The sequence below is a fragment of the Macaca mulatta genome, chromosome 9 (assembly GCF_049350105.2).
Source record: "Macaca mulatta isolate MMU2019108-1 chromosome 9, T2T-MMU8v2.0, whole genome shotgun sequence".
NCBI classification, from domain to species: domain Eukaryota; kingdom Metazoa; phylum Chordata; class Mammalia; order Primates; family Cercopithecidae; genus Macaca; species Macaca mulatta.
This window is the reverse complement of record NC_133414.1, coordinates 26,090,185-26,114,150: the sequence shown is the minus strand read 5'-3', so window position 1 is coordinate 26,114,150 and position 23,966 is coordinate 26,090,185. Positions and strand designations below refer to the sequence as shown.

General features: G+C 37.8%; 1 protein-coding gene across 7 annotated transcripts in view; it reads left to right on the top strand.

Moving 5' to 3' along the window:
- Nucleotides 1-23,966, top strand: part of ARHGAP21 (Rho GTPase activating protein 21) — a 133,771-nt gene that overhangs the window by 58,032 nt on the left and 51,773 nt on the right.

Below are 23,966 nucleotides of genomic sequence, written 5' to 3'. Positions count from 1 at the left end.
ACTGCACTCCAGCCTGGGCGACAGAGCGAGATTCCGTCTCAAAACAAAACAAAACAAAACAAAACAAATTTGCAATACCATGGTACAATCAACAAAACTAAACAATTAGCATTGATACAGGACTACTGTATAAACTACAGACTTTATTTGGATGTCATCAATTTTTCTGCTAGTATCCTTGTTCTCTTCCAGAATCCCTCGTTGTATTCACTTGTCGTGTCCCTATAGTCTTTCCTTGTATTTTATTACTAGTACTGATCAGTTATTTTATAGAATGTCCTTCATTTTCAGTTTATCTGATGTTTTCTCATTAGTTCAAGGTCATACATGTTTAGCAAGAATACCACATTTGCATCTATTGTAAGTGTACAGTTTGGTAAGTTTTGATGAATATATAACCGTGAAATCACTATCCCGATTAAGATGTGATATCAAAAACAACCTTTCCATCATTCCATAAAGTTCCCTTGTGCTCCTTTTTATTCTGCTGTCTTCAGACAATCACTGATCTGATTTTTATCACTATATAGGTTAATTTTTGCCTCTTCTAGATTTTTTTTTTATAAATGAAATAATACAGCATGTACTTTTTTGTCAGGCACAATATTTTTGACCCTTACTGTATTATGTGTATGGGTACTATTATGTGTATAGTACTACTTTTTTTTTCATTTGCATGAATATACCACAGATTGTTTAACCACTCAACCTGTTGATGGACCTTTGTAACAACCGTTTGAGGTCTTGAGAAGGTTATGGGTTAAAATGAGAAAGAAATGGCTTTTTTTTTTTTTTTGCACTATCAAAAGTAATCCGAGGGTGTAGGGCCAGGCAGGACTCTTCATAGTTGTCACTGGTACAAGATGAGCCACTCCTGCATCACCATCTGTCATGTACCAGGGTTTAGGATGAATTCCAAATGCTACTTGGCATGGGTTAGAAGTAAGCCTTAGTGGGGAAAGGGAAAACTCACAAAGCTGGCATCAGCAAGAGAAAAGAGGATATAAGTACTCCATCTTCCCATCATCCTAAAGGCTGATGTGCTGATGCCTGGACAACCTACTGGACACACAGCGTCTAGAATTCATGCCTCTTATGAGGGTAATATACTTCTAATAAATGTAGAAAGACATTGTTATAAAACTTCATGCAGATCATCATGTGTCTGACATAGCTCACTGAAGTGAATGGATTTAGTTTGTGCTTTGGCTAGGGAGAATAAACTTGAATATTTATAAGGGAAAACTAGAAGATCTATTGTAGATTCAGCAGAAGGTGATTTGAAGAGGAATAATAGAGTGAGCCTGAAGGGTATGATCTGCTGGAGAAGATAACAGTTTGCCTATTTTAATTATTAATATATGCTTAATTTCACTCAGAAAAAGGGTTTATGACCACATAAAGAAATACCTTATTTATAGCAAGATAAAATATAAGGTCAAGAGTTTATGGTAAAAAATGAATTCACATTCAGAAGATTTAGTACATGTAAACGCATGCTTTAGGTCCTAGACTGTTATTGTTGTTGTTATTATTATTTTTTGAGACGGAGTCTCACTCTGTCTGGAGTGCAGTGGCATGATCTCAGCTCAATGCAACCTCCTCCTCCTGTGTTCAAAGGATTCTCCTGCCTCACCGCCCCCCCGCCCCCCCGCCCCCCACCCCGAGAAGCTGGGACTAAAAGTGTGCGCCACCACACCCACTTTATATTTTTAGTAGAAACGGGGTTTCACCATGTTGGCCTGGGTGGTCTCTATCTCTTGACCTGGTGATCTGCCAGCCTTGGCCTCCCAAAGTGCTGGGGTTACAGGCGTGAGCCACTGCACCCAGCTGGTCCTATACTGTTATTAAAGCTGGGCTGTAAGTTTGCTTTTGAGCTTGCCAGTGGCCATAGAAAAGATGAGAATATGATCAGTTAAGGATACACATTATTCCTAAGAAAAAACATTCTGTTTGCACTAAGGTCTGAGACAGGTTTCTGCCTTGGAAAACAAACAGTGATACAGTAGATGATATTTTCAACACCATTTCTTCTTACGGCTGTTTTTAAAGTGGTTCCTCAGTGTAAGCTGACTGCAAACCCCAAGGTCTCATTCAGCTTAAAGCACTTCTCAGCTGGGAATGATATTGCTCCCTGGAGGGTATATGGTAATGTACCCTCTTTACACGCATCTTGATCACAATTGGGAGAGGGGGAGTGTGTATTGGCATCTGGTGGATAGAGGCCAGAGGTGCTGCTGAAACAGTGCACAGGGCAGCCCCCCACAACAAAGAATTATCTGGGTCAGGCCCAGTGGCTCACGCCTGTAACCCCAGCACTTTTGAAGGCTGAGGTGGGTGGATCACTTGAGGTCGGAAGTTTGAGACCAGCCTGGCCAACATGGTGAAACCTCTTCTCTGCTAAAAATACAAAAAATTATCCAGGGGTGGGGGTGCATGCTTCTAATCCCAGCTACTCACGAGGCTGAGGCAGGAGAATCGCTTGATCCTGGGAGGCAGAGGTTGCAGTGAGCCAAGATCGCACCACTGCACTCTAATGTGGATGACAGAGCAAGAGAGTCTGTCTCAAAATAATAATAATAGTTATTACTATTACCTGGTCCCAAATATTAATAATGCAAGGGCAAGAAACCCTGGTTTAAAGTGATGGGCACCAAAGCATTGTGGTCCAAGTGTATACCCATGAGTCTGGCTTGATCCAGTGACAACATTCAAAGCGTTTAGAAGAATGGATATTCAAGGCTGCATATCCAGTGATCTTTTATGATTATTATCCCTTACAGCTGAACTTGAGTTCTGAACTGAGTTACTGCTATAGTGTGAGGTTAAATTATCTGGTTGCTCTACTGATATTTTATGATGTTGATTAAGGGATAATCCTAAGTAAGAAAAGTTACATCATAAGAAAATATAGAGTTAATATAATAACTAGAAGATAAAATGGCTGAAAGAAAAAGTCCATGAAGGATGTAAATACAGTCATCCCTTGATGTACCCAGGGGATTGCTTCCAGGACCACCCACATATGTACTGATCTGCACACACTCATGTCCTGTAATAGACCCTGTGGAACCCATGTATTGGAAACACAGCTTTTGCATCCGTGTGTTACTGTGAATACCATATTTTTACTAAAAAAAAAAAAAAATCCGCAGATCTACAGAGTTCAAACCCATTGTTCACGGGACAACTGTAATTGAAATGTAGTAAAAGTTTACCATCAGAGGTCTAACAGATTAAGGGAGAAAATAATGATAAGTGAGGTTAACAAAAAGGTAAATCAATTAGCTAGTTAAAAGACTAATAAGATAATTTCAAAAATCACAAAACTAAGGCTTTAAAATGGGAGAAATAGAAATTCAAGTACCTTACCTCTTCTGAAGCAAAGTTCACCAAAGTTGGATATTTATTAAGTCCAGATCTGTAGTCTTCTTCCTAAGCGAAGAAGAATGTGAAAAGGTATGAGAGTATTTGGAGAAAGCGTTTTATAATATAATTGTAATATATTTGGAAGAACTGCTTGATTTTGGGGAGTGGATTGGGAGAGTGGTGGAAATTAGCACATGACTGAGAACTTAATCTGTTCCAGGCATCATAATATATATTTTAATCGTCTTTAATCCTCAGTCTAACCCTGTAAGATGTGAGATATTCCTATTTCCTTCACTCTAACCCTGTAAGGTGTGAGATTTCCTATATTCCTACAAAATAATATTCCTATTTTGTAGATGAGGGAACTGAGGCTGAGAAATAACTTGCCTACAATCACATAGCTAGTAAGGGATAGTAACTGGATTTCCAAATCAGTTGGGTCTAACTCTTAGGTCCATCTTATAATTCTGCCATCTTACTTCTGTTAACATCTTTTTAAGTCCCCTTCCTCATTTCTTTACTTTTATTTTAAAAATAATTCTAGTCTTAAAAAAGGGTGTGACTTATGTAGTGTTAAGAATTAGAAGATAAATATAGGGTATATTTAGTATGTTATGAAATTAATTCTGTGCATCCTGCATGGAGAAAGGTCAAGGAGATCCCAAGTTTAGAGGCTGTGAACACTTTGCAGGAGCAACCATCACTTGTTACTCAGTTTCAGTACTTGGCTAGCCGTGGACCTGCAAAGCTTAATGAGGTTATGGAGTCCTAGTGCTCCACCTACCTTGATTGCACCTTTGCTTTCCAAGTGTGAGTTTGATCTTGGCATCCCAATTGATAGTTGGGGTCACAGGCTATTTCACAAAGGCCTGTTTAGCCCTAAGTGTAATAGTCATGATATCATTGCAAATAACCTGATCAACAGTTATACCATATTGTATGTGAAAAAAATTTCTTCTAACTTATAGACAATTATTTACAAGTCAGTTTTTAGAATGCAATCTATTCAGAGACAAACTATATATAATTTAGTATTTTAATTCAACAGAATGTTATGATTTTTATCTTACTGTCTCATTTCTTTTGAAAACTTATTTTCAAGCATATTGAGATCACGAAATCCTTTTATGTAGAATTTTGTGTTAGTTTAGTTGAATCGGAGCCTCCAGTGTAATGATCACAGTCAAAGCCTAGAATCACTGGAGAGAAAATAATTGCCAGGATTTTATTCAAACTCCTAAGAGATGCTGTTATAATGCCAAAATTCTGTTAAACAGTTGAACGATTTTGTTTTGGTCTTCTTCCCTTTTGGCAATTTAGTGAAATCTCTTTTGCCACTTAATTTTCTTGTTTCTTTCTTATCAACCAAGAAATACTGAGCCATTTAATTTTCTGATTATTTTACTTACCCAGTGTTTGCATTTTGTTATGTTTCTCGTATCCTTTATGTGTGCACTCATATTTTAAAGGTATTTTTTCTTCTTGTTGGTTAGTTTTCTGTACTATGATGCAGATGTTTTATAAGAAAAAGGTTAAGTAAAAGAATATTTTTTTGGTGGTAATAGTTGCTTGTGAATAATTAATATCTTGCTGACATCCTGTATTCCCTTAAATCTCTGGAGAATATAAATAATAATTTATAATATAACAATATAGTATAACACTATGTTCTAATATAATATAATTATAATATAAATAATATTTTACAGAATTTATGAATATTAAGAGTAGTGGGATGGTGGCAACCAGCTTCTGTGAGTCTTTCGGTAGCTCGAACTGGTCAGATGGCCTTGAGAGAAGGGTGGTCTCGGGATGCCATCCAAAGTTGATGACAGTGGTCGGAGCCCTGGCTCCAGCATAGGGGCCTGAGCAGAACATCAGATATTTAGCTTACTGTGGTATACTGATGAGCAGAGCTCTTCCGCTACATACGTCAATTTTGATTAAGGAGATATGTGCAGTAACTTTCTTCAAAATCGCTGCACCATTGATAAACAAAAGAAAATATTCAGAGAGGAGGATTTTAGGCTATTTAATGCAGAAAGTATATGATATTATATTGGGAATGGAGGATTGTAAGCATTTCATTCCTTGGTGCAAAAAATCTGATATAATATCAAAGAGATCTGGATATTATAAAACACTATTAGAAACTGAGTTTCCACCAGTGTTGGATTGATATTCAGCAATAACCTTGGCAAAACCTCATTTGGTAAAGGTATCCTGTACTGATGGGAGACTTTTCAAGCATGGTCCATGATCTAAGGCTTTGGGTGGGATATCAGAAGCATGTTTAGAATTGCTTTCAAAATGGGTAGCAGCATTACATGGATCTCTTCTGAAGGCTTTGGGAAGGAGCATTCACTGAACCCTTTAGCATCTCTTTTTTTTTTTTTTTTTTTTTTTTTTTTTAAACGAGTAAGAGGGTGTTGCTCTGTGCCCAGGCTGGAGTGTAGTGGCATGATGATAGCTCACAGCAGCCTCCAATTTATGAGCTCAAGCCGTCTTCCTGCCTCAGCTTCCTAAGTAGCTGGGACTATAGGTGTGCCCCACTGCCTCCCAGAGTCATTTTTAACTATATTGGCCATTTAAACTAAGTTTCTCTGGCAGTTAGGTAAACATACTAATTAGGTATGTTTTTTATGAACTTTTAATACTAGTCATTAGAACAATCACAGGTGTCTTAAATATTCTTGAGGATATTTTAGGAAGTAGGAAGAATAATGATGATGATGATAACAATAATGATGATGGTAGTGGTGGTGGAGGCTAATTTAACAGCGTACTTGCTGCAATCCAAGACTTTGCATGGATTAACTCATTTAACCCTCTCAACAGCTTTCTAAGGTGGATATTATTATCACCACCATATTTCAGATGATGAAACTAAAATGCAGAGTGTTTAAGTTACTAGCAGGTGGCAGAGCTGGACTACAACTCAGGAAGTCTCTAAGTTTCTACCACAGCTTCTCAATAAAGTTCTTTACTCTTGGCTGGGTATAGTGGCTCAGGCCTGTAATCCCAGCACTTTGGGAGTCCAAGGCCAGGAGGTTGAGAACAGCCTGGGCAACATAGCAAGATCTCTGTATCTACAACACAAAAAAAGAAAGTTCTTTACTCTCGCATAATTCATTCTTGAAAATGTGTAAGAACGAGTATTCTGGGCCGGGCACGGTGGCTCATGCCTGTAATCCCAGCACTTTGGGAGGCCGAGGTGGGCAGATCACCTGAGGTTGGGAGTTTGAGACCAGCCTGACTAACGTGGAGAAACCCCATCTCTACTGAAAATACAAAATTAGCCGGGTGTGATGGCACATGCCTATAATCCCAGCTACTCAGGAGGCTGAGGCAGGAGAATTGCTTGAACCCGGGAGGTGGAGGTTGCAGTGAGCCAAGCACGCCATCGTACTCCAGCCTGGGCAGCAAGAGTGAAATTCCATCTCAAAAAAAAAAATAAAGGATTCTGTTCCCTTGAAAGGTAGATAATAATAAAAGATCCGTTTGTATATCTTCTTTGGACAATAGTGCTGATGTGAACATGCATGTACAAGTGTTTGTCTGAATTCTTGTTTTCAATTTTTGGGGATTATACCTAGGAGTAGAGTTGCTGGGTCACATGGTAATCCTATGTTTCATATTTTGAGGAACTGCCAAACCATTTTCCATAGTGGCTACACCATTTCTCTGTCTCCACCAGCCATGAATGAGGGTCCTAATTTCTGTACATCCTCACCAACATGTGTTGTTTTCCATTTTTTGTATTATAGCCAACCCAGTGGGTGTGAAGTGGTATCTCATTGTGGTTTTGATTCGTATTTCCTTAATGCCTAATGATTTTGAGCATCTTTTTGTGTGCTTGTCACCATTTGTGTATCTTATGCGGAGAAATGTCTGTTCAAATCCATTGCCCATTTTTAAATGGGGTTGTCTTTTTGTTGTTGAGCTATAAGTATTCTTTATATATTCTGGTTACCAGGTCCTTATCAGATATATGATTCGCATGTATTTTCCTCCATTATGTAGGTCATCTTTTCACCTTTTTTTTCACTTTCTTAATGTACTTTGCTGCACAAAAGTTTTTAATTTTGATAAAATATAATTTATCTACTTTTTATTATTTTGCTCATGTTCTTGTTGTTAAAAACATTTTGATGAGTGGAAGAAACCAAGCACAAAAGAGTAGTACCTGGTTCCATTTATATAAAATCCTAGGAAAGACTAATCTAAACAGGTTTGTGAGTTGGCATGGTGGTTTTGCACCTGTAGACCTAGTTACTGGGAAGGCTGAGGATGGAGAGATTGCTTGAACCCAGGAATTCAAGGCCACCTTGGGCAGCATAGCAAATAGCGAGACCTTGTCTCTTTTTTAAAAATTTTGTTTTTTGAGACAGTCTAGCTTTGTCGCCCAGGCTGGAGTACAGTGGCATGATCTTGGCTCAGTGCAAGCTCCGCCTCCCGGGTTCACACCATTCTCCTGCCTCAGCCTCCCAAGTAGCTAGGACTACAGGCGCTCCCCACCATGCCCGGCTAATTGTTTTGTATTTTTAGTAGAGACGGGGTTTCACTGTGTTAGCCAGGATGGCCTTGATCTCCTGACCTCGTGATCTGCCTGCCTTGGTCCCCCAGAGTGCTGAGATTACAGGCGTGAGCCACCACACCCGGCCAACACCTTGTCTCTTAAACAAAACAAAACAAAATCCTCTTCTAAACAGTTCTGTGGTCACCTGAATTGACTGGTAAAGGGTACCAGGGAACTTGTTAGCATAATAGAAATGTTCCATATTATGGTTATGGTAGTGGTTACATGGGTGTTTGCAGTTGTCTAAACTTATTGAACCCTGCACTTAAAATGGGTATTTTTTATCTTGTGTATGTTATACTTCAATAAAGCTGATTTTTTAAAAAATATGTACAACTTATCCAATCTACTGTTAATTGACATTGAATTTTTTTCAGTGTTTAGCTACTTCAAACAATGCAGCTATGAGTATTCTCGTATGTGTACTTTTGTACACACATGTACTCATTTCTAGAGGGTATGTATATGTAGGCATTGCTGGGTCGTGGGTATGCATATGGTTACATTTAGTAGATGCTGCTAAACAGTTTTCTGAGGGGACTGTACCCATTTACACACTCAGCAACAGTGTATGAGAGTTCCACTTGCTCTGGATCCTCACTGACACTTGCTATTGTCAGTCTTTGTAATTTTAGTCATTGTAGTGGATGTACAGTGGTGTGGACTATGGCTTTAATTTAGATTTCCTGAAGACTAATGAGGTTGATTACCTTTTATTTGGATTTTACCTGTCAGTTCTTTTTTATTATTAACTTGTAGGCATTCTTTAAATATTGTGGATGAGGACTTTGTTAGTGATATACAATTGGCAGGTAATTCAACCTGTGACTTGCCTTTCAGTTTCTTATTAGTAATTTTTATAAAGGGAAGTTTCTAATTTTAATGTCATGTGAATTATCAGTCTTTTGTGGTTAATAGTTCATGAGTTCTAATTAAGAATTTTTTTCTACTCCATGGTCATGAAGATATCCTCCTGTGTTATCTTCAAGATGTGTTATTCACAATTAAGCCTACAATTCACCTAAAATTGATTATTTTTGCATATGGTGTGAGGTCAAGGTGAATTTTTTTCCTATGTAGATATTGATTTGATCCCACACTATTTTGTGGAAAGTCCATACTTTCTCTCGAGCTCTGTAATACCACCTTGATCATAAAGTGTATGTGTGTAGGTCTGTTTCTAGACTTGCTTCTATTCCAGGGATTGACCCATGGCTCATTTTTGTGCAGCTTCCAAGCTAAGAATAGATCTGTATTTTTATAGGGTTGTTAAAAAAAGAAGAATATGCGACGGAGATTGTATGTGTCCCAGAAAGCCTAAAATACTTACTGTCTGGCTCTTTACAGAAAAAGTTTGCCAAACTTTGTTCTATTCCATTGATCACTTTCTTTGCACCAAGACGACACTATCTTAATTAATATGGCTTTATAATAAGTGTTGCTGTTGGGTAGAATAAGTCTTCTTAGAATTGAATTTTCAGTTTCTATACCCACAAGAAAAAATTCTGTTGGAATTTTGATTGATTTTATATTGTTTATAATACTGGAATATTTGAAATATTGAATGTTTTGATCCATGAATGTGGTATATCTCTCTCATGAATCCTTTGATTTTTCTTCCTTAATCACTTAATGTAGTAGATCATGTTGATACAGTTTTCAAATGTGAAACCAGCCCTGCATTACTGGACTAAACCAAACTTGTTCACAATGTGTGACGCTTTTTATGTATCACCAGATTTGGTTTTCTGTTTCATTTAGAATTTTTGCATCTCTGCTCAAGGATTGCCTTCACCTAAAGGCGGGCCTTGGTCTGATAATTGATATTTAGTAGCAGACATCAAGATGGAAGCAGATACTAAACCAGGATGAGATATGCAGAAGACTTATTGGGGGCCATGCCTATAAAGGATAAAGAAGAAAGCAAGAGAGTACAGGAGAAAACTTCAGACCATGAGACAGGCCTGACCTCTGTGAAAGAAGAGAGGAAAGGAACGAATTGGAAGGAAGGGCCCCAGACTGCAGCACAGATCTAAGAACTCCTCTGCTAGGCCAGTGAAGAATCCCCAGGCAAACGCTTGTCTTTTAGAAGAATCCTGCTTTGGGCAGAAATGGGGAAATGTGGCCTCTGCATGAACATGGTGATGGATCCAAAGGGCGGCAGCTGGGGCTGTCAGTCACAGTCTTCCCTGCGGCAGGTTCTTCAGAAGGAAGGCGGAACAGCACACCTCCATGCTTGACATGGTTGGGCTTTTTCTTTTCACCCCTGCTCACAAGTTGTGTTCTTTTGGGGACCCCAACCGAAAACATGGTGTTTTCTAGAGCTCTTTTCCTTGGCTGGCCCTGAAGTTCCTTTTTTTTTTTTTTTTTTGTCTCCTCAGCCTTTTGAGATTGATGGAAGCTCTGTGTAGCTGGTCAGTCTCTCAGCCATTACTTTGGAAACAGGAAATGCCTCAAGGTGAACAGTTGTACAAAGCACTGGACTCACCTCTCTGGATTTCCATGTATTTGGAAGCTTGTTCCATTAGGCCATCTTTGCCTTGGTAGCTTTCTGGTGCCTTCACACAATAGTGATTATACATCATCTAGCTTTTCTGGCTGTTGTTCATGGGTGCAAGAGTTGATTCTGTAACCAGCTAGTTCACAGTAGGTAGATTTAGAAATTTTCACCTACGTATTTAATGTAATTAATTATGTATTTATTGTTTAATCTTCACCTTTATTTTGAACTCCTCTTGGTTCATTCTTACATTTTTCTCTTTCTGAAATTAAAAAATAATTTCTCTTTTATACTTTCTACTTGAAAGGCTAAATAACATTATTACCCTTCTTTTAGTGGTTACCCTAGAAACAATATGCAAACTCATCAAAGTCTAATGCTACTTAATTCTGTTCTACTCTTATACAATATAAGGACCCTAGAACATTTTAACTCCACTATCTCCTTCCTATCTACATGTTGCGTTTTTTGTTTTTGTTTTTTTTAAAGAGATGTGGTCTCGCTGTGTTTCCCATGCTGATCTTGAACTCCTGGCCTCAGGCAGTCCCCACTTAGGCACTACTCAGAGCCTCAGCCTCCTGAGTAGTTGGGATTATAGGCATGAGCCACTGCGCCTGGCTCCAACATGTTACTTATATGTGATGTAATTCTCTCTTCTTTTTTCCCTGAAATATCTGTGTTCTCCCCTCATTTTTGGAAGGTATTTTTGCTGGGTACACAATTATTCAGTAATATTGAAGATATTATTTCATTCGTACTCCATCTCCCATGGCTACTAAATTCTCTAGTTTCTCTTTTTCTTCTTTTTTGTCTTTCTGGTCTGCATTCTGGATAATTTCTTCCAATATATGTTCAGTAAATTTCTTTTTAGTTAAGTTTTAAAGTTTGATTATGAGAAGTTTTTTAGGGTATTACAGCAAATATGCTTGATCACTTCTTATAGTTTCTTCACCTGGATCACTTTTAGGTTTATCTTTTTATTTCTTCAGACATGGTAAGCGGAATTTTTTTATAATCTGTGCCTGGTGATTCCTTTATCAGAAGTCTTTGTGAGTCTGTTTCTCTTGTTTGTTTTCTCTGGTAGCTTTAGCTTAGAATATTGTTGTTTTCCATGGTGTTTTTTTTTTTTTTTTTTTTTTTTTTTAAACTGCTTTGTGTTTCTTGACCTTCAAAAACTATTACTTGGGGATTCTTTGAGATCTAAGATGAAAAATCTCTTCTCCAAGTTGATTGGTGTTTGCTTTTGACAAGGAACAGGCTGTTACCTGAGTTAGCCTACAAATCCATGTCCATGTGCAGTTTAGCCCATGGCCACTTCTTAGAGCTATCTTTTCCCTTCCTTTTTTTTCTTTTTCCTACTTTGTAGCCCCAAAGTAGCCTCTGGGTTGGTGGGGAATTATTTGTAGTTACCCTTCCTCTTAAGTGTGGGTGAGTCTCCAGATAGATTCCTAACTGGACTTGGGGCTTTTTCTTCTATTTGCTGGGTAGAAAAGTCCTTAAAATGGATGCTCATGTTCAGTGTCCTGGGCATGTATTGTTTCACTGTTATCAATAGTATTTTGGAATATAATTTTCTAACAGCTAGGCTTTACATGTATATATACTATGGTTCAGATATAAATTACCCATCTCTCTATATTAGCCCAATTAGCTAGTACATTGATAAGTCATTAGATAATTTGCTGCCCATATATTTGTCCTATTAAGAAGTAGTTATAATAAAATTACCAAGTTATTTGTAGTTTGCTATTATGTGTAATATTTCCTAATGTAAAATGTATAAACTCACTTACACATACACATATGCATACATAAACACACACAAAGGTAATAAGTGATTCTATATGTTGCTAGTAACAAGTTAATTTCAAAATATTTATTTGTTCTTCTCTAGTGGACAGGTGGGAATATATGGGAAAGGAGGTCTCCAGGGTTGTCTTCTGACTAACTAGGACATGATTAAAACACTTGGGAGCCTCAGATATAAAGGGGCTGTGATGGTAAGAATATATATACATTTTGACCCTATGATGAAATTTTTTTTTTTTTTTTTTTTTTTTTTTTTTTTTTTTTTTTTTTTTTTGAGACAGAGTTTCGCTCTTGTTGCGCAGGCTGTAGTGCAATGGTGCAATCTCGGCTCACTGCACTCTCCGCCTCTGGGTTCAAGCAATTCTCCTGTCTCAGCTTCCCAGGTAGCTGGGATTACAGGCACCTGCCACCACACCCGGCTAATTTTTGTATTTTTAGTAGAGACAGGGTTTCACCATGTTGGCCGAGCTGTCTCGAACTCCTGACCTCAAGGTGATCCACCTACCTCGGACTCCCAAAGTGCTGGGATTACAGGCGTGAGCCACTGCACCCGGCTGACCTAGGATATGTATTTTTAAAAAGAAGATGGAGAAAACTTGAAACTTTGCTTGAAAGAGAATTGCTTAGAGAGAAAGTGATAGCTGCTTTCAGATGTTTGAAGGGATAAATGGAGTAGATTGATGTTTCACAATTTTTAAAAGCTATAGATGGACCTTTCCCCTAATTCTCTACCGGAAAATTCCTGCTCATATTTTGGAGACAATCTGAGTGATTGTTCATGCTATGTGGTAAACGAGTAGGGAATTTCTTCCTCCTGATGTACCTCTTCTAGGGAGGTGGCGGCAGCAGCACAAACCTATGAAGGCAAATAGAGAAATGAGAGGCAAAGGCTGGGTATTAGAATATGCAGGCTGGGCATGGTGGCTCATGCCTGTAAACCTAGCACTTTGGGAGGCCGAGGTGGGTGGATCACCTGAGGTCAGGAGTTGAGACCAGTCTGGCCAACACTGTGAAACCCTCGTCTCTACTAAAAATAGAAAAATTAGCCGGGTGTGGTGGCACATGCCTGTAATCCCAGCTACTTGGGAGGCTGAGGCAGGAGAATCGCTTGAACGCAAGAGGCAGAGGTTGCAGTGAGCCAAGATCATGTCACTGCCCTCCAGCCTGGGGAACAGAGTGAGCCTCTGGAAAAAATAAAAGCAAAGTAAACTTTTCTTACATACTTTGACTTTTCAGTATTTTTATGGACAAGAATTTTTTTTATGTATTACTTTCAGAGCAAAGATCATTAAGAATAGAAATTGTCTGTTATTGCTGAGTTTTCAGTGCCTAGCAAGTACCTGGCACCTATATATAGTAGGAGCTCAGATGTTTTGCTGAGTAAATGTGTTGAATAAAGGGAGGTGCACTGGGGTGTTTCGAATGATGACTACCATCTTGAATTGGCCCAAGCTTCTAAAATGACTGTTCCCAAAGCTGCAAAATTTAGTATGTTAGTGTCTAACCTCTGCTGTTGAAGAAGAAAAGCAGATTTCCAACTGCCCTCCTACTTTTCTTTTATCTTTTCCCATCAACCTCTCTAACACAGAGTGCCAGTGACACTCTTTTGATTTAGAAATCAGTTTCACATAGCTGCTATGTGTGTAAGCTAGAACAGTGATAACAAAAATATGGCAATCCTGGATTTACATAACAATTTGGACTTCCTCTTTGTAAAATAAACTGGTAAAGTAAGGTGGTCAAGTTAGATGAAGGGTTAAAAAAAAAATCTTTTACTTCAAGTCCCAGGAAACCTTGTTTATAGTGATCTAAAATGCAAGAAATTCAGTTGGATTAAAGTAGCATTGTCAGAAAATTACATTTCTAGGAGTAGATTTTAAGAGTTTGGAAAAAAGTGCATGAAGTTAATTTGGCAGCCAAGAAAATAAATGAAATTTTAAAAATCTCTTTAAGGGTTCTAAAACATTTCACATGGAATTTAGGATTTCAGAGAACTAATTGGAGACCCTGAACAGATAGGGCGATACAGGTAAAAAAGAAGAAAGTACATGGCAGAGTATTAATGTTCTCCAAGATGTTAATTTCTCCTCTGGAAATAACTTCTTTATAGAAATGTTATTTTAGAGGTAACTCTAATTAGGTAATTTTGAGCTTTTTTTTTTAAATTATTTTTTAAATTTGTAATTGACAAATAATTGTACATATTTATGAGATACAGTGTGATATTTTAATGCATGTATACATTGTATAATGATCAAATCATTGTATAATGGTTTCTTTTTATTATTAAAGTTTTTTAGAGACAAGTTCTCACTATGTTGCTCAGGCTGGTCTTGAACTCCTGAACTCAAGTGATCCTCCCACCTTGGCCTCCCAAAGTGCTAGGATTACAGGACTAAGCTACCGTGCCGAGCCATTTTTTTTTCCCCCTTAAATTCAGGGTCTCATTCTGTCTCCCAGGCTGGAGTGCAGTGGCACAATCTCAGCTCACTGCAACCTCCACCTCAGCCTCTGGAATAGCTGGGACCACAGGCTTGCACCACCGTGCTTGACTAATTTTTCTATTTTTTGTAGTGACAGGGTTTTGCCATGTTGCCTAGGCTGGTCTTGAATTCCTAGGCTCCGGGCTCTGCCTCCCAAAGTGCTAGGATTACAGGTATGAGCCACCACACCTGGCCAAGTTGATTTCATAGAAGTTGAGCTGTCTTTTTTTTCAACTGCTCTGTAACTTAAGACCTTAATCATAGACACCCCCTTGTTGGGTAGTCCCATTTTCCTTCCTGATTGTTGTCCAGCTAGTTAGCCTGCATTGAAAGTACTTGATTCATAAATCCATTTAGTAAAGATTTAATTATAAGAGTTATAGTTCCTGTTTTGATGTTTAACAGATAGGTTTTCATCTTTGCTATAAAAACAGAACAGAAATATTTACATGTAAATGCCAAATACATTAAATCAAGAAATATAATTTTTGTTTGTTTATTCCCTTAGCAAACATCTGTTGAGTCAGTCCTGTGAGCCACTCACTAAACTAATTACTGGGAAGGAAGTGATATGGCCTCTAACCTCACTTCCTTCAGATAGCTGTGCACATGTCACCTGTTAGAGAGGCCTTCTCTGACCACTTCAGAGAAACAGCCCTGCCTTTCCCTCTTCCTTTCCTTCTCACTCTGCTTATTGTTCTTCACAGCAGTTATTACCATTTCTCATATTACTTATTTCTTCCTGAGCATTTTTCTCTCTCAGTTGGAATGTAGAGCAGAGACTTCATTTTCTTACTTTATTTCTTAAAGCCCAGAACAGTTCCTGGCATGTATATATCTAATGAATATATATAGAATACAGACTCTGATTCCTTGGGCCATGATCCTGCAACAACTGCATATACCTTTATTTTTGCACTTATGTAATTATTTTATATCCTCCACCAAACTAGAAACTACTTTTTTCTTTTTATTCCCTGAGACAGAGCCTCGCTCTATGGCTCAGTTGGAGTGTAGCAGCACGATCTTGGCTCACTGGAGCCTACACCTTCTGGGTTCAAGCGATTATCCTGCCTTAGCTTCCCTAGTAGCTGGGACTACAGGCACTCACCACCACACCTTGCTAATTTTTGTATTTTTTAAGTAGAGATGGGGTTTCACCATGTTGGCCAGGCTGGTCTTTATCTTCTGACTGCGGGTGATCCACCCACCTCAGCCTCCCAAAGTGCTGGGATTACGGGTGTGAGCCACCACACCTGGCCGGAACTTCTTGAAGCCAGAGTTTTAACCACCAGGCGAGGGGATCTCAGGTGGGGTGTCCATTGGGTTGTTAACAGATGAATAGGAGTTTATCAGGAGGAAGGAAAAATGGCATTCTAGAACAGATTTAGAGACATTTAGAAGTTACATTTGCACAGATTTGGTGGAAGGATTTGAGGATGGAGTGTACGTCTCCAGTTAAAGATGACTTTTGGAGCATTATGCTTTTCTGACTTGAGTGACTGGATCGATGGGGGTGTCATTAAATTAAGGATTGAAGGATATTGAAGTGAAATATATCTCTCCTTCCTCTGGAGAAATGAGTTTAGTTTGGGATAAGTTGCATTTCTGATGCCTGTAGAGAGTTCAGTATCTAGCTGAAAATTTGTTTCTGGAGTTCTCAAGAGAGAGGTTAGGGGTTGAAAATAGATTTGACAGGTAAGTGAAGGTAAGTGATATATACACTACATTTTTAAGAAGTGTGAAAAACAGTGGGATAGAGAACATAGCTATATGGAAAGGTGGAGAGAACTTTTGTTGTTTTAAGTTTGGGAAGCTTTTGTATATCCATGAGATTTGGAGAGAAGACCAGGGATTTTCTTACATGACGTTTTACATGTGAGAAGAGATAATTATGGAGGCAAGGTCCTGAAGAGGGCTGATGACTAAATCCCACCTGAAATAAGACAAAGAACATGAGGACAGGCAAAGAAAAAAAAGTTGAGGATATAGCAACTGAGTGAACTGGGAAACAAGGTTATCGAACTAGCGTGAGGAAATCAGCATGGAACAGCAAGTTAAAGAGGGTTATTATGGCCGGCTGTGGTGACTCGTGCCTGTAATCCCAGCACTTTGGGTGGGAGGCCGAGGCAGGAGGATCACTTGAAGTCAGTTCAAGATCACCCTGGTCAACGTAGCAAGACCTTGTCTCTATAAAAATAAATTTTAAAAAAGAAGGTTACTAGAAGTTTGAAACAGCAACTTTGAGCGGGCAGGAATTAAAATGCAAGCAAGAGACTTTTCTGAGCAGTGTCAAGAACTTAGCTGAACTGGGAAATTGTAAATCAGTGGTTGTTATGTAGTCTTATTCAGCTGTAGTAGCAGGCCAAGAAGAACAGAGCAGGCGTATTTTGGAATTCTCCATAGTCAGAGTTGGCAAATCAAATGCTTTGAAAGGTTAAGGGGAAAGGAAGTTGAGGGTGCTGGTGAATTTTGTTGAAATACTGATCCATGGGTAATCTTAGTAAGAAAGAAAGTTACTTCTGTTCCAGTGTTAGTATATGTGTTGCCAAAGTGAGCATGGAAGTAATTTCTGGAGGGAGACTGATAGCTTAGAAGAATGGAGAAGACTAAAGGGAATGGAAGGTCTTGATAAAGTCAAGCAAGTTTAATTGGTTGAAGGATTGAGAGGATAAAGTCAGATAGAAAGGTAATTGGTTAGAGCACCATAACGAGTTTTTCTGAGTTTGCAAAGAAATTAAATTCTAGCATAACAGAAATAATAGGGTTATGAATCTAGATATAATATCGTTAGTGAAATGTGTGAAATGTTAGGGGGAAAAAACCCAATGCTACTTGAACTTCAAATACTTCAGAAGGCAGATGCCAGGATTCTTTGTTCATTGTAGGATAATCAATGCCTGGCACATTTGTAAGAGCTTGGTAAATATTTGTTGAATGAATAACAGCCATCTACAGGCTTTCTTGCCTAGATACTTCATAATGCCAGAAAATTTTGATTCACGCCTGACATCTAGTGGTATTGTACTTAAACTGCTATTGAGTGGCAGCATTTTCCTTACACTATTTGAGGGAAATAGTACAGATTAGTTGTAGCACAATTGCTTTGTTCCTGAAACAACTCTCCAGGTTGGTTTTGGGAATTTTTACTATTGGCATTTTCCAGGGCTCTAATTTTAATTAGTCAGCAAACATTTATTGAGCATCTACTATGTGCCAGGCATTGTTCTGTGTGCTGGAGATTTTCATGTACTGTATATTCTCGTGCATATATGAACTCAATGAACTTGAATACATTGGTAGAGCAGTTGCATTGGGAATGGGCTACTTGTTAAGACACTTAACTTAGGATTCTATTATGATTTTTACATGTGAAACCTTTCTAAATTGATTTCATAGCCTTTGGGGCTATCATTTCTGCCATGACATACTGCTTTTTATTAATGTTAAGTAGGTATTTAGGAAGATGAATATAGAGTGGGTTTGTTTGTCAGCTTACAGTAGAAATCACATAGTGCAGGAAGCTACATACTGTGAAGAACTATTGAAGGATTTTGTTGTCTTGCCTTTAAGAAAATGTAAAGTTCTTATCTGTTAGTGGTGTATATGGATATATTTAAAGTATCTATGAATGACATGATATCTGGGATTTGCATTAAAATGTTTTAAAGTGGGTAGGTTTCAATGAAGCAAGACAAGATTGACAGATTTTTAAATAATTATTTAAGCTGCATTCATGGGGCTTTGTTGTCCTCTCTACTTTTGTGTATGCCGGACATTTCCACAGTAAAACTTTTTTTTTTTTTGAGACAGGAGTGCGGTGGCACAGTCTTGGCTCACTGCAACCTCCGCCTCCCGTGTTTAAGCAATTATCTGCCTCAGCCTCCCAGGTAGCTGGGATTACAGGCATGTGCCATAATGCCCGGCTAATTTTTTTGTATTTTTAGTAGATACAGGGTTTCACCATCTTGGCCAGGCTGGTCGTGAACTCCTGACCTCGTGATCCACCCGCCTCTGCCTCCCAAAGTGCTAGGATTACAGGCGTGAGCCACCGTGCCTGGCCAGCAAAACCTTTTAAAAACTAGAGAGGTGTGGGTTGAAAGAAAGGTTAGCATGATTCAGTTAAAACATGGTTTGCTTTTTTATATTGAACAGATTTTCTTATTTTGTTCTGTTTGTTATTACTTGAAGATCGGGTTAAGTAGAAAGATAGTATGTTTTTACTAATAATAGATATAATGTGATTGAGACCTGACAGGTGACATTCTACTGACAGTATCCAGAGATTATTGGAATTTGGGCTTGGGAGCTCATGGTAATTGCTGGATCTATAGATTGGAAACTTGGAGATACAAGTTCAAAGTGCTAGCTATCACTCTGCAAGTGAGAGCATTTTGAGTGAGAATTTGGGGAACACCTAGATTTAATAAGTTGGCACATCTTTCTTAGTACTTCTCTCCTTACCAAAAAACAAACAAATATACTAAGAAAGGACTAATAATCTGCCATAGCAGTCTTCTTCTTAAATTGGATTCTGCTTAATGACTTATGTAGGATGTATTTATCATATGATACATACGGATTTTTAATATTGGACATTGTGGTCTCTGTTAGACTCTTAAGATAACTGTGTGATACCAGTAAACCGTATCCCCATAATAAAAGTTAGAAGCCTGTTGTCAACGTTAAGAAATAATAGTTATAAAATATTTTAGGCAAACAAAATATAGGAAAAAATGTTACTTCTAAATGCTTGCCACCCATCTTTGTCCTCTTAACCTTTCAGCTTCACCTCCACCCCTCACAACCTTTCCTTTCCCTCCTTTCTCTCCCGAAGACATAAATGACTGCAAATATAAGGCCCTTTTATGCCACTCCTTTCCTATTCCCTTCCTCCAGAGGTAATTACTAGCCTGAATTTGGTGTATATTACTCCTTATTTTTGTTTTTTTCCTTAATAGATCCACAGTTTCTATTGCTCAATAAATTCTTCTACATCCTGTTTTTTTCTGTGGCAGTCTGTTCTCCATCAAAGAGAAATAAGGATCCCTTTTCGTCACTCAGACATAACTTTGCTATGTATTTCAGTCTGTGTTGGGGTTTCAGTTATTTTTTTATCTGAAAAATAGATATTAATTTCAGTATGCTATTTATTTCCCTTAAATAACTGATGCTTGGTGCCTTCATATTCCATTATGTGATAAACCTCTTTAGCTTTCCACCTTTCTGGAGGGTATACTTCTTCCCAAGCTTATCTAACTTTCGGATTGGAGCACAGTCTTATTTCAACGGCCTTTTGTTGTATAGAGATAGAAATTTTCCTTTGGCAATAAAGAAGCCAATGGAAAAAATACCATTTTTTGAAATATGTCTCATAAAATCAGAGATTTGGTTTGACTAAAAAAATTCTCCAAGTGTGAGAACTTTGAGAGAGAAGAAACAAAAGCTCAATCTCAGTGATAACCATTATTTTCTTTCTTTCTTTTATATTTTATTATTTTTTAAAGCCTATGGCACCTGGTATTCCCAGGCAGTCTCCCATCCAAGTATTAACCAGCCTCAGTCCTGCTAAACTTCTGACATCAGACAAGATTGGGCACATTTAAGGTGGTCTGGCCATAGACAAGAGCCATTATTTTCTGTTGCTTTGCTCTTGATTAAAATGTAGGATAGTTTTTCTTTGTATAAACTATGTATTTTTCCAGTCTGTTAAGAAATATGTTTGTCTTGTCCTCAGAACTGTAGGATTTTCTTACTATCATGATCTGTTTCTCTGTGATCTTCATTATAGAGTCCTTTTTGTAACTGGCATAGTTCAAATTTTGTTGCTTCTTAAAAGTAATCTATTAACTTTAGTCTGTTGTTGTTGTTTTTTTTTTTGTATACTTAATATTTAAAAATTTCAAATAATTTAAATGTTGCAAGTGATTTTTGTCTTAGGCATTCTCCAGAGAAGGAGGTCACTAGCAATTTAACTCATCCTTTTTGACTGACAAGCTCCCAGACCTATAAATGTAGCACTTCGGTTTTAGACACAATCTCTTTGAAGACAAGTCTATAGTTTGTGTCAGAGTTATTGGAAATTTTTTTAGTATAATCTCTTCTTACCTTTTCACTTTCTTTTCTTTCATGTTTCCCGTCCCATCCCCTCCCCCGGCAATATTCCTTGACTTCCCTATAATATGACAGTTGAGTTTTATGGGTGTCCTTTCAACCAGTATTTATTGCTCACTTGTGATGTGACAGGCTCTGTGTACCCAAGATCGTCTCTGATCTGTTTGTAAACCTGAAAAGTTTATAATCAGGACTGTCATAATAGTAATTTAAATACCTATGTGCACTAAATATTATATAAATGCTTTACTGGATTATCTTTTTTAATCCTCACAACAGCCTTGCGAGATAGGAATAATTATTATCATCATCCCCACTTTTCAGATCAGTAAACTGGGGGCACATACAAATCATCTAAAATCACTTGGATATGGGGTTGTCCATATGAAATACAGAATGCCTAATTAAACTTGAATTTCAGATAGACTACTACTATTTTTTAGTTTAAATATATATCAAATATTGCACAATCTGATGACCCCACTTGGAAAATGAATGACAGAGGTGGGATATTAAACCATGTAATATGGTTATAGGGCCCATGGTCTTAACTGTTGCACTCTAATGAATAGAGAGAATAGGAATCACATCCACCTGAACATTCAGTATTTAGATGGCAGCTACTACCTATGTATAATTAATATTTTTACTCAAGTTATTTTTCCCCCAACTGATCACATTTACTTCATTGTAGACATATGTGTATTCTTTCTGATTTCAAATGTACTGTTCAAGTTCAGGTAAATTTACCTGTGCTTTTTATGTCTTTTTAAGTCAGTACTAATTATATATTATAACATAAAATGGTACTTTTTCTGAACCTGGTTACTTTAGCCATTCTCATCCATGTAAGATAATTGACTTTTTACCTTCTTTTCTGCAAATATAGGAAGATTTCACTGCATGTATGTGCCAAAAAGACACTCTCTTTTGATAAGGTTAGGAAATGATATTTGAATAAGGTATTTAACAGTTCTTTGAAACATGTCCCATGTGTTCTCAAAAAATCAAGAAGTTATAAAATACAGATGTGGAATTGAAAGATGCTTTTACTAAGAATCGCCAGGGAAGCCATCTGGGTCTGCTAAGTAATCATACAGCGAAGTAAGGAGTCATTTTTCCTGGTGAATTACCACGGTTCGGGATCAGGCTTTCAGTTCTGCATATCTAGAAATTTACTTATAAAAGCTATAGACCTGAGAGAGCTTGTGAATGACACACGTGTTAAATGTGATACTTTTGATTTCCAGTTCTGGCAAAATTGCGGAGCACGTACCTTAAAAAGAAGACACTCTTAAAATTCATGAGTCAAGTGTTTAACTCAAGACATAGAGTCAAGGTGTATAGAAATTGAAGAAAAGTATATTTCTTAGTGAAATCTGCTTATCTTTAAGGGATACTTACGGGAAATGTTTTTCTCTCTCTAGGAGGAATTGGATGATACCTAGGTAACAAGTCAGATTTTTGGAGAAAGTTCAGAAAGGAAAGTGAGCAAGAGGCCGGGCACGGTGGCTCACACCTGTAATCCCAGCACTTTGGGAAGCCGAGGAGGGCAGATCACAGGGTCAGGAGATCGAGACCAGCCTGGCCAACATAGTGAAACCCCGTCTCTACTAAAAATACAAAAAAATTAGCCAGGCATGGTGGCGGGCACCTGTAATCCTAGCTACTCGGGAGACTGAGGCAGGAGAATCGCTTGAACCTGGGAGGCAGAGGTTACAGTGAGCCGAGATCATGCCACCGCACTCCAGCCTGGGCAACAGTGTGAGACTCTGTCTCAAAAACAAAAAAAAGTGAGCAAGAATTAAAAGTGCAACTCTCAGCAGATGTAACAGTGCTTGCTATAGGATTGGACTCTATTTTAATCTGTTCCATCTTCATATGTTTTCAGGCATAGTGTATTGAAAGATTTGTCAGTGACAAAGTGTGTCTGACTTTACAATGGCAGTTATTTCAAAATTAGTATTTCTTTTATAGAATTAACACCACATTATTTTGGAACACCTCTATTCTGTGTAAGTGAAATTTTCTATCAGAATTTTCTGAAGTCACCGCATTGCTACCCAACCAACTTTTTATTATTTTGTAGAATTCATTAATGGTCATTTACATTTTGTATTTTTAAGTATGATATAATCACCTTTGAGACACAGTGGACTAGAAGACGTTAATAGGAAAAATGTCTCTTCTCTTTTATTATATAAATCTTTCCATGAAAGCAGTGACTTGATGCAACAAAACTTACTAAGCCTTTAGATCTCTAGCCAAGAATATAGATGTTTTTTCTTTAATGCCAACTATTGTAAATTTTAGATTGACCACAGAGTGACCTAACCCGATCACCAACTTGATCGGAATTCAGCGTTTGCATTTTAAGTGACTTGAATTGATAAGAAAGTATTTTTTTCCTTTTAAATTAATTGCAGATGGACTGTCTACTTGAATACAGTAGAGCTTGAGAAATGAATCACTTTCAGTTACTTTTGAGGCAGCATGGAATTGCCACACTTGAATTCAGACCTGGGTTCAAATCCCTACGCTGCCTCTTAGCAACTTACTGAGTCTCTTTTTCCTCTTCACTCAAATGGCAATTTTAGGATCATAATGCCCATCTTGAGGGCTTGTGTGAATTTAAAATAATTAATAAATGTATTAATTCGTTGAATAATTATTTATTGAATGCCTGCTCTGTGCTATGGATATTAGTGAGCATTGCAAAAATTCCTGCTCTTTATGTTAGAGAGATATACAACAAACATGTAAGCAAATAAAAATGTAATTTTAGGTAGTGAGTTGTAAGTTTTATGAAGAAGAAGTGCAGCACACACACAAAATTTCAAGTGGCAAAGGAAGGGATTTGGACTGATGTCTGCTGGCTTCTAAAACAAGCAATTTCTGCTATGCCCCATTGCCTTTGAAATCTCGCCATTCATTGCTTTAGAGGGCATCTTTCAGAATAAATGGCTAAGTATTTAAGGGGAGCTAGTGATAGATATTCCTTTATTAAGTAACTTCTTTTGAGCCATCTTGGTGCATACACTATGGTAACAATTCAGTTTTATATGGCAATAATTATGAACTCTTTATATTTGACACTCAATCATTTTTT